The 14,254-nt window shown below is 41.9% G+C and overlaps 1 long non-coding RNA gene across 1 annotated transcript in view; it reads right to left on the reverse strand.

Moving 5' to 3' along the window:
• Positions 1 to 988: 988 nt before the first annotated feature.
• The window catches only part of LOC149748092 (uncharacterized), a 33,012-nt gene continuing 19,746 nt past the window's right edge, over positions 989 to 14,254 (reverse strand). The window contains exons 3-4 of the long non-coding RNA XR_016395073.1: positions 5,395 to 5,540; positions 989 to 3,438 (exon numbers count right to left, since the gene is read on the reverse strand). This is a non-coding gene — a long non-coding RNA (uncharacterized LOC149748092). The remainder of the gene's footprint in view (positions 3,439 to 5,394; positions 5,541 to 14,254) is intronic.

A 14,254-nucleotide genomic window follows, 5' to 3' on the forward strand; every position in this document is an offset into this window, starting at 1 on the left:
TCTCAAATAAATCTTCAAAATATTACATTCACTTTTCATCCCCTTGCCAATTTTTGAGGGGAAAACACGTAATTCTTAAATCTACAACCTTTTCCTTTCAAAGACAAGGAAGAGGTAAGCATCACTGGATGCTAAAGGATAATGAAGAATGTTTAGTTCTGGAATGAGCTTGCAGGGCGCCTGCACTTCCTGGTGGGGAAAGGGGTCCCAGCTGTAATGGTTTAGGTCCCAGAGTCCCCGTGTCACCAAAGGGCAGCTGACACCCTACAAACACAGTAACTACAAATTAACTCATGGTGCCAATCGGTATCATAAACATGAAGATGTGATTAGTCCCTTTCGATATTTTATAACCTAGTAGGTAAAGAGGAGGCTAAGAACCATGGTAGCTTGGTAAATCTCTTATATCTATTAATGAGATTGCAAAGCCTTGGTGACCATCATTCATTTAGGATGCTCTGCTCCTGGAAAGCTTAGACTCTGGAGGGGGAAGCAAAACAAGAAACAGACAAATGAATGATGAGGTAACGGTAGATAGTGCCAAGTGCCGCAAAAGCAGCAGGACAAACCAACGAGGTGGGGGGCAGCCGGGGAGCTTAGGACGGGGGTCACAACGGAGCTGCTGTTTGTTATGGGGGGTGTTTCGGGATGTGGAACCAGATGTTCACCTAGGAGAAGACAGACAGGCAGAAGAGGGCTGGGCACAGAGCCTGGGGGAGAAGGGTCTTAAATCTCCCACAGGAGCTCCAAGGATGCTCAATGTGCAGAGTGGCTGCCTGCGTCCCTCTGAGTTTCTGACTGTCGCTTCTCAATGTGCAGAGTGGCTGCCTGCGTCCCTCTGAGTTTCTGACTGTCGCTTCTCAATGTGCAGAGTGGCTGCCTGCGTCCCTCTGAGTTTCTGACTGTCGCTTCTCAATGTGCAGAGTGGCTGCCTGCGTCCCTCTGAGTTTCTGACTGTCGCTTCTCAATGTGCAGAGTGGCTGCCTGCGTCCCTCTGAGTTTCTGACTGTCGCTTCTCAATGCGCAGAGTGGCTGCCTGCGTCCCTCTGAGTTTCTGACTGTCGCTTCTCAATGTGCAGAGTGGCTGCCTGCGCTCCTCTGAGTTTCTGACTGTGGCTTCAAACCTCAGAAGCCGCTGATTCACGTGGCGGAGCTGCAGGGCTCCACATCAGCTGGTGGAGAGTATTTCTCCCTCTGCCCACCCAGCCTGGAATTCCTCCTCCTGAACCCAGCGTCACAGAGGGACCCCTTTATGTCTTTATGTCTCCATCTTGCAATCTTTTTTCAGAATTTTCATGCGCATTTTCAGGTGCTTTCCAAGCAGCCCCATCTTGGCAATCAATAATTCTAATTTTGAAGTATCAGAAATATTGCTTTGAAACTATTTGAGTTAACTTGAGGGCAGACTTTTTATTTCACAAGCCTAATGCAACTTCTGGAATTTAAAATGAAAGCGGTAGCCAAACTTGCACAACCTGCTGGTGGGAGAGTACTAACTGATATGATCTTTCTGGAGGGGAATTTGACAAAATTTTCTACATCCGTTTAGGATACAGAAAGTCACAGCAGATTGTCATTCTGACCCTGGCACTGAGAACAAGTAGGATAAGCTAAAAAAAGAGAGGGGTGTGAAACCCACCAAAGAACTGAGGGTACAAATAAACTAAACTCCAGAAAGGACCAGCCACTCCTCAGAGAGAAAACACCCATGACTCCTTTCACCCTTGAAGAGTCTTGGGCAGAGAAGCAGATTCATTCTACACAGGGGTATGGAGAAAACAAGTGATTGCTTAGTAGCCACGTGGACCGATCCCATGGATTTGCATCCCAAGAGCCTCAGTCACAGTACGAGTCTGCACCCGTCCTCGTGGGCCTTCACACGTTGCACAGGAAGCACCCCAAAGCTGGGAGTGAGGCAGGAGAGCTGTGTGAAATGCCCCGAGGGATGCAGGGTCTTCCCTAAGTGTCAGGCAGCTGCTCACCGTGCCTGAGCACAGACGAGCGGCAAACCCCTCTGAAGCATACGGGGCCCTCACCGAGTGCACCTCAGCAGCCCACTGCAATTGCAGGCAGGGCAGCAGGGCGGAGGGCGACCTCCTAAGGTGCACGAAGCTAGCAGCTGAGCTGGAGGACACACAGAGCTCCCCAGAAACCCTCCAAAAGTGGCAGGAGGGCTGGAAAGCAGAGAGCCTGCCACAGGATGCCAAGCTGGCAGCTGGACTCTGAAGCAGAGATGGCTGGAGTCTCAGCAGTGCTCAGCAACCAAATCCAGACAGAGTTCAACTGAGAAATTAAACTGAGCCAGCCCACCTCACCAGCAGCCTGAGCAGAAGGGGCACTCCTTTTCCTGGTGGTAAATATGATTTACTTCTGTCTCTACTCTGTTTTACACAAATGTCTGGTGTTAAATCCTTTTAAAATTGCAAGACAAATAAACAAAGAAAAGGTGACCTGATCAAGAGCAAAAAAGAATCATGGAAGACCCACAGAGAGAACAGATGTAGAAACGATCAGGTATTTAATCCAAGAATGACAAATACGTTAAAGAGATTAAGGGAAAACTGACAATGCTGAACACTAGGGAATTTCAGCAGAGAAGTGGAAACTTTTTTTAAAGCACATGAAAAAGCTAGAAATTAAAAATACAATATCAAAGCCAAGAGCTCATTTAATTTGTTTAACAGCAGAACTGTACACAGTAGAAGAAAGGACTAGTGAATAGAAAGTCAGGTCAACAGAAATTATTCAAATTGAAACATAAACATAAAGCAAAAAACATCTTAAAAGGAAACAGGGTGTCTAATATCTGTGGCTCACAGATTCACCCATTAATTGTGCTTTCTTTAATATGAGTCATATAAGTACATATCTACACGTGTGTGTGCATGCATGACATGCATGAGAGACAGGCCAGCCAAACACTTAATGGTGACCAACTCTGGAGAGAAAAGGGGTGCTAGGAGACATTATATATGTATGTATATAATTTTTAGCTAAATATATTTGTTTCTATATATATAATTTTTATTTAGAAAAGAAAAAAATAATTCAGTACTTAAAAAAAACATAAATAAAAGGCAAATGAAAAAAGATACTGATGGCACATAAGGCAGATAAAGGATTAATATTTTTAATACAGAGAGCTCATACAAATAACTAAAAAGACCAACCCACAGTGGGTAAATGGGCAAAGGACATGAAAAGGCAGCTGACAAAAGAAAGACATAAACCTGATGAACTTGACAATCAAAGTTAACCTCACCATTAGAGAAATGCAGATTAAAATCACAACAGAAGGGCTTCCCTGGCGGCGCAGTGGTTGAGAGTCCGCCTGCCGATGCGGGGGACACGGGTTCGTGCCCCGGTCCGGGAAGATCCCGCATGCCGCGGAGCGGCTGGGCCCGTGAGCCATGGCCGCTGAGCCTGCGCATCCGGAACCTGTGCTCCGCAACGGGAGAGGCCACAACAGTGAGAGGCCCGCGTACCGCAAAAAAACCAAAAAAAACAAAGAAAAAAATCACAACAGAATATTGTTTATGCATATCAAATGGACAAAATGTAAGAGATAATATTCTGTGTTAGGATATTCAGAAACAAGTACTTGTGGGCATGTGCAGTACAAGCTTCCAAAAGGCAATTTGGTGGTGCTCACGAGCCTTAAGGGTGTGGATGCCCTTTACTCCAGTAATCCCACTTCACTCCATTCTTCTTTGCACTGTCAGAAAGCTAGTTAAACTGAGATACGTCCAAAGTATGCTCTAGGCGTGGAGCTATTGGGCTGGAAGACATTTATTATGGATGATAAATGTTTGTGTTGGAAATTGCCAGTTATCCCTCAACATCCATTCTCGCCTCCTTCCTGAGATTTGGACAGACACATGGCCCACTTGAAATAGTCTCTCTGGTAGATGCCTGTGGCCTCTCACGGATGCAGGTGAGCACAGGTGGCGAGCGTGACTTCTGACTAGATTGCCCTTCTTCTGGTCCATCCTTTCACTACGTCCCACTGAGTCCTTCCAGTTCCTCAGGCTGTGCACTCATAGCGCTTTGTACGTGCTTCTGGACCGGCACTGGTATTGTTCTGCTGGAATTCCTCCTCTCCCTCTCAAGACTGTGGGATCCTCCAGGGCAGACCCTCTACCGGACCCATCTCTTTATCCTCCATCCCTGTGACAGTTCTTGTCACATATTAGGGCTCAGAAAATGTTTGTGAAGGAAGGGAGGGAGGGAGGAATGAACAAATGAAAAGACACATTTTGGGGAAATTATAATGTCAAATTTTATTGCTTTAAAACTGGGTGATCCAAATAAGTTAAAATTTTACATCCACACAAAAATCTGCACGCAAATGTCTACAGCAGCTTTATTCATAATTGCCAAGGCATGAGAGCAACCAAGATGTCCTTCAGTAGTGAGTAAACTGTTGTATCCATACAAGAGAATATTATTCAGAGAAAAAAAGAAATGAACTATCACATCATGAAAAGACATGAAGGAGCATTAAGTGCATATTCCTAAGTGAAAGAAGCCAATGTGAAAATGCTATGGACTGAATGATTCCAACTAAATGACATTCTGAAAAAGGCAAAACTACGGAGACAGTACGAAGACCAATGGTTGCCTGGATTGCAGCGGGGAGGGATGAATAGGCAGAGCACAGAGGATTCTCCGGGCAGTGAGACTACTCTGTATGAAGCAGTAATAGTAGACACATGTCATTATACGCTTATCAAAACCCAAAGAACGCACAACACAAGGAGTGTGAACTCTAATAATGTGTCAATAATGGCTCATCAATTCTAATGAATGTACCACACTAATGCCAATGCTGCTAATAAGGGAAACTGAGGATGGGGAGTGAAGAGGTGTATGGGAATTCTCTGCACTTTAGCTCAGTTTTTCTGTAAACCTAAAACTACTCAGGGAGTTCCCTGGCAGTACAGTGGTTAGAACTCGGCACTGTCACTGCCATGGCCCAGGTTCTATCCCTGGTCAGGGAACTAAGATCCCACAAGCCACACAGTACGGCAAAAAAAACCCAACAAACAAACCAAAAAAACCTACTCGAAAAATATAGTCTATTAATTAAGAAAAAACTGAGGAGTGAGGCAGTATACTAGATAACATAGTAGTTAATTCCATGGATCCTGGAATCACACTGTCTGGGTACAAATCTCAACCCTGCTACCTAAAAGCTATGCAACTTTTGGGCAAGTAGCTTGATAAACCCGTATCTCAGATTCCCCATAAAGAAAACTGGGACAATAACAGAATTTATTTCACAGCTTTACTGTGAGGATTAAATGTCATGTGAGGCCTTTGTACAGAGTCTATTACATACTAAACATACATAATGATATCTACTGTTAGCATCATTTGCTCAGGAATACTCACATGAAGAAGGTCTGAACACATTTTGGAAACCATTCCTTGAATACACTCTACATGGTCAAGAGTGGGGTCTCAAATGAGTGAATTTTTGTGTGTGAGGATTCAAAGTATGCCAATCTGGTACAACTGCCGTTTTGCACGTTAAATCCCTGTGATATTAAAAAAAAAAATAGGTTACATTATCTTCAAGCACATCCTATAAATGTGGCCAACCTCCTATCTACCTCTTCTGAGAGGGCAGCTGGAGACTGTAGAAATGCCGCTAATCATGACCTTCATGCCAATGTTTCAAAGACTATTCTTAAAGGGAACACAGAATTGTGATTTTAGACTCACTTTTACAGCAGATCCAATAATCTTCAAAAATGGGACAACAAAGAGGCATTTGGATAGGAAAACCCACCTGCGCCTCAACTACCAGTGACTCATTTTCTGGGGGGGTGGGCAGCAGGGGTGGAAAGTGTGGGTGCTCTGAGCTCTCCTGAAGTGCCTCACTGCACATCCAACACACAGTCAGAGGCACAGCTGGGGAAAACAGCACCGAAAATGGTGGAGCAACAACCTCTGAAAATCATCTCTAAAAAAGTAAGGAGAACACTGGCGAAAACTGTCCGAATCAGCTGTGTCAGAGCTCTGGAAATTAACCAAAGGTTTGCAGCAATCTGGGGAGTGCTTACTCATGAGAGATGCCAGAATCTCAGAATGAACACCAAGTTGTATGGCATTTTAACTTCTCCTATTCCCATCTCCCCTCACCCCCAAATCTGCAATAGCCTTGAAACCAACATCCTACAATCACAGTGAAAACCCAGCAGCCTGCCAATCACTGGAAGGGAAAGAACAGGGTTAAAACTCCTTCCAAGCCCCATTATCAGAAAATTTTCATCGTATGACTTACCTGATGGCTCCCTGAAAGACCCCTCTCACAAGGCTGTCTTTATTAGAACTGACTCAGAGCTTGCCCAGTGAGAACAAGCTATTGTCAAAAGGCATTTGTTGAAAAAAATTCAGGGGCAATTGTTTAAAATTTTAGCTGCCTGAACGGGTGGATAACAGAGCAAATAATAGCCTAACCAAAAAGCTTAAACCGAAAAGCTGAGGAATGAGACGTCCATAGTGGCTTTGAGAAGCTCCCACATATTCCTGGGAATCTAGAAGGCTGTGAGCATGTCCAGGGCTATGTGCTTGCCTAGGAAAGACCTGAGAAGGCCCTAAGCTCCCAGCTCTGGCTGACCTTGAGGCTCTGCCCAAGCAGGAGGTGGAGGCTGAGGCTGTAAACTGCCTGGCTGAGGGCTGACAGAATGCTCCAACACACACCAAGAGCCCCTCGGCAAAGACTGGAAAACTGCTGCGTCCAGGCGTTTAAGGAAAGCTCTGTCCCATCACACACTGACCAATAAGCTAACCAGTCAGGGACTTCAGTGGCCACACGTGACAAACAATACAGACCTTACCAAGTTAATTTAGAAAAGTCACTAAACAAACAAAACATGGAAAGGAGGGAGAACATGATTTTGAGAACTGCCACATTCTTAAAATGTCTAGTTTTCAACAAAAATTTTATGAGACGTGCAACAAAAAAAAAGTACGCCCACACGTACGTATCTTCAGAAACCATACAAGCAAGGAAAGAGTGGGATGAAACGTTTAACCTGTCAAAGGGGAAAAACCCACCAACCTAGAATTCTGTATCCAGCAAAACAGCCTTCAGAGTTAAGGACAAATAAAGACTTGATCATACAAATAAAAATCGAGGAAATGTCACCAGCAGACCTGCTTGTAAGCAGACCTGCTTGTAAGAAGTACTAAAACAACTTCTTCAGAGAGAAGAAAAAATCATATGGGTCAGAAACTCAGACCTACATAAAGAAAGAAAGAGCATTAGAGAAAGAATAAAGGCAAAATAAACATACATGCATCTAATAACAGAGCCCCAATATACATGAAGTAAAAACTGGTGAACTGAAAGGAGAAACAGACACTTCAACAATAATAGCTGGAGACTTCAGTGCTCACTTTCAGTACGGACACAACAATTAGCCAGAAGATTAACAAGGAAACAGAACACTTGAACAACGCTTTAAACCAATTAGACCTAATAGACATCTATAGAACACTCCACCCAACAACGGTAGAATACACCTTCTTCTCGAGTGGACGTGGAACATTCTCCAGGATAGACCATTTGTTAGGCCATGACACAAGTCTCAATAAATTTAAAAGGACTGAAAACATCAAAGTATGTTCTCCAACCACACGGGAATGAAATCAGAAATAAGTATCAAAAAAATGAGATAATTCGCACATATGTGGAAATTAAACAACACACTCTTAAATAACCAATGAGAAATTAGCAAATACTTTTAGATGAATGAAAATGAAGGCACAACATACCAGAACTTATGGGATGCAGCTAAAGGAGTGCTTAGAGTAAAAATTATAGCTGTAAATGTCTATATTAAAAAGGAAAATTTCAAATTAATAATTTAACCTTCTTCCTCAAGAAACTAGAAAAATAAGAGTAAACTAACCCCAAAGTGAGGAGAATGAAGGAAATAATAAAGATTAGAGCAGAAATAAATAAAATCAAATTTAGAAAAACAATAGAGAAAGCCAACAAAATTAAAAGTTAGCTCTTTAAAAGATCTGCAAACTGCCAAATTTTTAGCTAGACTGACCAGGAAAAAGTGAGAAACACTCAAATTACTAAAATCAAGAATGAAAGAGAAGACATTACTATCGACCTCACCAAAAAAAGGATTCTAAGGGAATACTATGAACAATTAATTGTATGCCAACAAATTAGATAACCTACATGAAATGGAAAATTCTTTAAAAAATGCAAACTACTGAACCTGACTAAAAAGGAAACAGAAAATCTGAATAGACCTAAAACAAAAGACTGAATTAACAGTCAAAAATCTTCTTGCAAAAAAACCCAGGACCAGATGGGTTCGCTGGTGAATTCTACCGAGTATTTAAAGAAGAATAATTAAAACCAATTCTTCAAAAACTCTTCCAAAAAACAGAAAAGGAGAGAATACTTCCCAACACATTCTATGAGGCCAGTATGACATCAATACCAAAACCAGACAAAGACACCAAAAGAGAGAGCTAAAGGCCAATATTCCTTATGGATACAGGAAATATCCTCAACAGAGCACAAACATACTGAATCCAGCAACACTAAAAAGAATCAGACATCATGACCAAGTGAGGTTTATCCCAGGAATGCAAGAATGGCCGGACATAGGTGGGCACAAGGCACCGAGCTGATCTCCCTGTGCTATGCGGCTGCTTCCCACTAGCTATCTAGTCTACCAAATGTAAATTAGATAGCTAGTGGGAAGCAGACGCATAGCACAGGGAGATCAGCTCCGTGCTTTGTGACCACCTAGAGGGGTGGGATAGGGAGGGTGGAAGGGAGATGCAAGAGGGAGGGGATATGGGGATATAGGTGTACATATAGCTGATTCATTTTGTTATACAGCAGAAACCAACACAACATTGTAAAGCAATTACACTCCAATAAAGATGTTAAAAAAAATAAAAAATTAAATTAAAATATATGCCCCTAAAAAAAAATGAATGTGATACACACCACATTAATAGAATCAAGAAAAAACACACGATCAACTCAACTGATGCAGAAAAAGCATTTCACAAAATCCTATACCCTTTCACGATAAAAACACTCAACAAACTAGAAATAGAAGGGAACTTCCTTGACCTGACAAAAGGCATCAGTGAAAACCAATAGCTAACATCATACGTAATGATAAAAGAATAAAGGATAAAAGTTTTCCCCTAAGATCAGGAACAAGACAAGGATGTCTATTCAATATTGTATTGAAGGTTCTAGCCAGAGCAACTAGGCAAGAAAATAAATAAAAGGTATCCTGATTGAAGACTAATAAGTAAAACTATCTCTATATGCTGATAATATGACTTCGTACGTATAAAATCCTTGGGAACACACACACAAACACACACAAAAACACACAAATACACACAACTATTAGAAATAATAAACAAGTTCAGTAAGGTGTAGGATACAAGATCAATATACAAAAATCATTTAAAAATTAAAAATATATATATACAAAAAACAATTGTAGTTCTACACAACTGCAGTGAACACACTGAAAAGAAAATTAAGAAAACAATTCCATGTACAACAGTATCAAAAAGAATAAAATACTTATGAATAAACTTAACAAAAAGTACACAATTCGTACACTGAAACTACGAAGTATCATTGAAAAGAAATTAAAGAAGATCTGAATAAACAGAAAGACATCCCATGTTTATGGATAAGATTATAATACTCCTCAAATTGATCAAGAGATTCAATTTAATGCTCATCAAAATCTCAGCTGCCTTTTTTGCTGAAATTGACAAGTTTAGCCTAAAATTCATATAGAAATTTAAGAGATTCAGTATAGCCAAAACAATCTTTAAAAAATAAAAACAGGGGCTTCCCTGGTGGCACAGTGGTTGAGAGTCCACTTGGCGATGCAGGGGGCACGGGTTCGTGCCCCAGTCTGGGAGGGTCCCGCGTGCCGCGGGGCAGCTGGGCCTGTGGGCCGTGGCCGCTGAGCCTGCGCGTCCGGAGCGCTCCGCGACGGGAGAGGCCACGGCAGTGACAGGCCCACGTACTGCAAAAAAAAATAAAGTAAAAACAAATAAAAACAAAGTTACAGGACTTACACTTCCTGATTTCAAAATTTACTACAAAGCAACAGTAGTCAAGACAGTGTGGTGCTGGCATAAGGACAGTCATGTGGATCAATGGGATAGAATGGAGAATCTGGAAACAAACCCTTAAATGTAGCATTAACCAATTTTTGACAAGGGCTGCAAGATCATTCAATGCAGAAAGAATAGTCTTTTCAACAAATGGTGCTGGGACAACTGGATATCCATATGCAAAAGAATGAAACTGGACCCCCACTTCATACCATATAAAAAAATTAACTCAAAATCAACCAAAGACCTAAATTTAAGAACTGAAGCTAGAGAGATTGGTTCAAGATGGCAGAGTAGAAGGACGTGCGCTTACTCCCTCTTGCGAGAGCACCAGAATCACAACTAACTGCTGAACAATCACTGACAGGAAGACACTGACTCACCAAAAAAGATACCCCACATCCAAAGACAGAGGAGAAGCCACAATGAGACAGTAGGAGGGATGCAACCACAATAAAATCAAATCCCATAACTGCTGGGTGGGTGACTCACAAACTGTAGAACAATTATATCACAGAAGCCCACCCAACGGAGTGAAGGTTCTGAGCCCCACATCAGGCTTCCCAATCTGGGGGTCTGGCAATGGAAGGAGGAATTCCTAGAAAATCAGACTTTGAAGGCTAGTGGGATTTGACTGCAGAACTTCGACAGGGCTGGGGGAAACAGAGACTCCACTCTTGGAGGGCACACACAAAGTAGTGTGCGCATTGGGACCCAGGGGAAGGAGCAGTGACCCCATAGGAGACTGAATCAGACCTACCTGCTAGTGTTGGAGGGTCTCCTGCAGAGGCAGGGGGTGGCTGTGGCTCACCGTGAGGACAAGGACGCTGGCAGCAGAAGCTCTGGGAAGTACGCCTGGGCGAGAGCCCTCCCAGAGTCTGCCATTAGCCCCATCAAAGAGCCCAGGTAGGCTCCAGTGTTGGGTCGCCTCAGGCCAAACAACCAGCAGGGAGGGAACCCAGCCCCACCCATCAGCAGACAAGCAGATTAAAGTTTTACTGAGCTCTGCCCACCAGAGCAACACCCAGCTCTACCCACCACCAGTCCCTCCCATCAGGAAGCTTGCACAAGCCTCTTAGATAGCCTCATCCACCAGAGGGCAGACAGCAGAAGCAAGAAGAACTACAACCCTGCAGCCTGTGGAACAAAAACCACATTCACAGAAAGACAGACAAGATGAAAAGGCAGAGGGCTATGTACCAGATGAAGGAACAAGATAAAACCCTACAAAAACAACTAAATGAAGTGGAGATAGACAACCTTCCAGAAAAAGAATTCAGAATAATGATAGTGAAGATGATCCAGGACCTCGGAAAAAGAATGGAGGCAAAGATTGAGAAGATGCAAGAAATGTTTACAAAAACCTAGAAGAATTAAAGAACAAACACCTAGAAGAATTAAAGAACAAACAAACAGATATGAACAATACAATAACTGAAATGAAAAATACACTAGAAGGAATCAATAGCAGAATAACTGAGGCAGAAGAACAGATAAGTGACCTGAAGATAGAATGGTGGAATTCACTGCCGTGGAACAGAATAAAGAAAAAATAATGAAAAGAAATGAAGGCAGCCTAAGAGACCTCTGGGCCAACATTAAACGCAACAACATTCGCATTATAGGGGTCCCAGAAGGAGAAGAGAGAAGAGAAAGGACCCGAGAAAATATTTGAAGAGATTATAGTCAAAAACTTCCCTAAAATGGGAAAGGAAACAGCCACCCAAGTCCAGGAAGCACAGAGAGTCCCAGGCAGGATAAAACCAAGGAGAAACACACCGAGACACATAGTAATCAAATTGACAAAAATTAAAGACAAAGAAAAATTACTGAAAGCAGCAAGGGAAAAATGACAAATAACATATAAGGGAACTCCCATAAGGTTAACAGCTGATTTCCCAGCAGAAACTCTACAAGCCAGAAGGGAGTGGCATGATATATTTAAAGTGATGAAAGGGAAGAACCTACAACCAAGATTACTCTACCCGGCAAGGATCTCATTCAGATTCGACAGAGAAATCAAAAGCTTTACAGACAAGCAAAAGCTAAGAGAATTCAGCACCACCAAATCAGCTCTACAACAAATGCTAAAGGAACTTCTCTAAGTGGGAAACACAAGAGAAGAAAAGGACCTACAAAAACAAACCCGTAACAATTAAGAAAATGGTCATAGGAACATACATATCGATAAGTACCTTAAACATGAATAGATTAAATGCTCCAACCAAAAGACACAGGCTCACTGAACGGATACAAAAACAAGACCCATATATATGCTGTCTACAAGAGACCCACTTCAGACCTAGGGACACATACAGACTGAATGTGAGGGGATGGCAAAAGATATTCCATGCAAATGGAAATCAAAAGAAAGCTGGAGTAGCAATACTCAGAAAAAATAGACTTTAAAATAAAGAATGTTACAAGAGACAAGGAAGGACACTACATAATGATCAAGGGATCAATCCAAGAAGAAGATATAACAATTATAAATATATATGCCCCCAACATAGGAGCACCTCAATGCATAAGGCAACTGCTAAAGGCTATAAAAGAGGAAATCGACAGTAACCCAATAATAGTGGGGGACTTTAACACCTCACTTACACCAATGGACAGATCATCCAAACAGAAAGTTAATAAGGAAACACAAGCTTTAAATGACACAACAGACGAGACAGATTTAACTGATATTTATAGGACATTCCATCCGAAAACAGCAGATTACACTTTCTTCTCAAGTGCACACAGAACATTCTCTAGGACAGATCACATCTTGGGTCACAGTTCAAGCCTCAGTAAATTTAAGAAAATTGAAATCATATCAAGCATCTTTTCTGACCACAACACTATGAGATTAGAAATGAATTACAGGGAAAAAAACGTAAAAAACACAAACACATGGAGGCTAAACAAGACGTTACTAAATAACCAAGAGATCACTGAAGAAATCAAAGAGGAAATCAAAAAATACCTAGAGACAAATGACAATGAAAACATGACGATCCAAAACCTATGGGATGCAGCAAAAGCAGTTCTAAGAGGGAAGTTTATAGCTACACAAGCCTACCTAAAGAAACAAGAAAAATCTCAAATAAACAATCTACCCTTACACCTAAAGGAACCAGAGAAAGAAGAACAAACAAAACCCAAAGTTAGCACAAGGAAAGAAATCATAAATATCAGAGCAGAAATAAATGAAATAGAAATAAAGAAAACAATAGCAAACATCAATAAAACTAAAAGCTGGTTCTTTGAGAAGGTAAACAAAATTGATAAACCATTAGCCAGACTCATCAAGAAAAACAAGGAGAGGACTCAAATCAATAAAATTAGAAACGAAAAAGGAGAAGTTATGACACTGCAGAAATACAAAGCATCCTAAGAGACTATTACAAGCAACTCTATGCCAATAAAATGGACCACCTGGAAGAAATGGACAAATTCTTAGAAAGGTATAACCTTCCAAGACTGAGCCAGGAAGAAAGAGAAAATATGAACAGACCAACCACAGTAATGAAATTGAAACTGTGATTAAAAATCTTCCAACAGGGCTTCCCTGGTGGCGCAGTGGTTGAGAGTCCCCCTGCCGATGCAGGGGACACAGGTTCGTGCCCTGGTCTGGGAGGATCCCACATGCTGCGGAGTGGCTAGGCCCGTGAGCCATGGCTGCTGAGCCTGCGCGTCCGGAGCCTGTGCTCTGCAACGGGAGAGGCCACAGCAGTGAGAGGCCCGCGTATCGCAAAAAAAAAAAAATCTTCCAACAAACAAAAGTCCAGGACCAGATGGCTTCACAGGTGAAGTCTGTCAAATATTTAGAGAAGAGCTAACACCCATCCTTCTCAAATTCTTCCAAAAAACTGCAGAGAAAGGAACACTCCCAAACTCATTCTATGAAGCCACCATCACCCTGATACCAAAACCAAAGATACTACAAAAAAAGAAAATTACAGACCAATATCACTCATGAATATAGATGAAAAAATCCTCAACAAAATATTAGCAAACAGAATCCAACAACACATTAAAAGGGTCATACACCATCATCAAGTGGGATTTATCCCAGGGATGCAAGGATTCTTCAATATACACAAATCAATGTGATACCCCATAT

Source organism: Delphinapterus leucas, chromosome 11, assembly GCF_059928025.1.
Source record: "Delphinapterus leucas isolate spDelLeu-1000000601 "Yukka" chromosome 11, BTC_Dleu_Yukka2, whole genome shotgun sequence".
Lineage (NCBI taxonomy): Eukaryota > Metazoa > Chordata > Mammalia > Artiodactyla > Monodontidae > Delphinapterus > Delphinapterus leucas.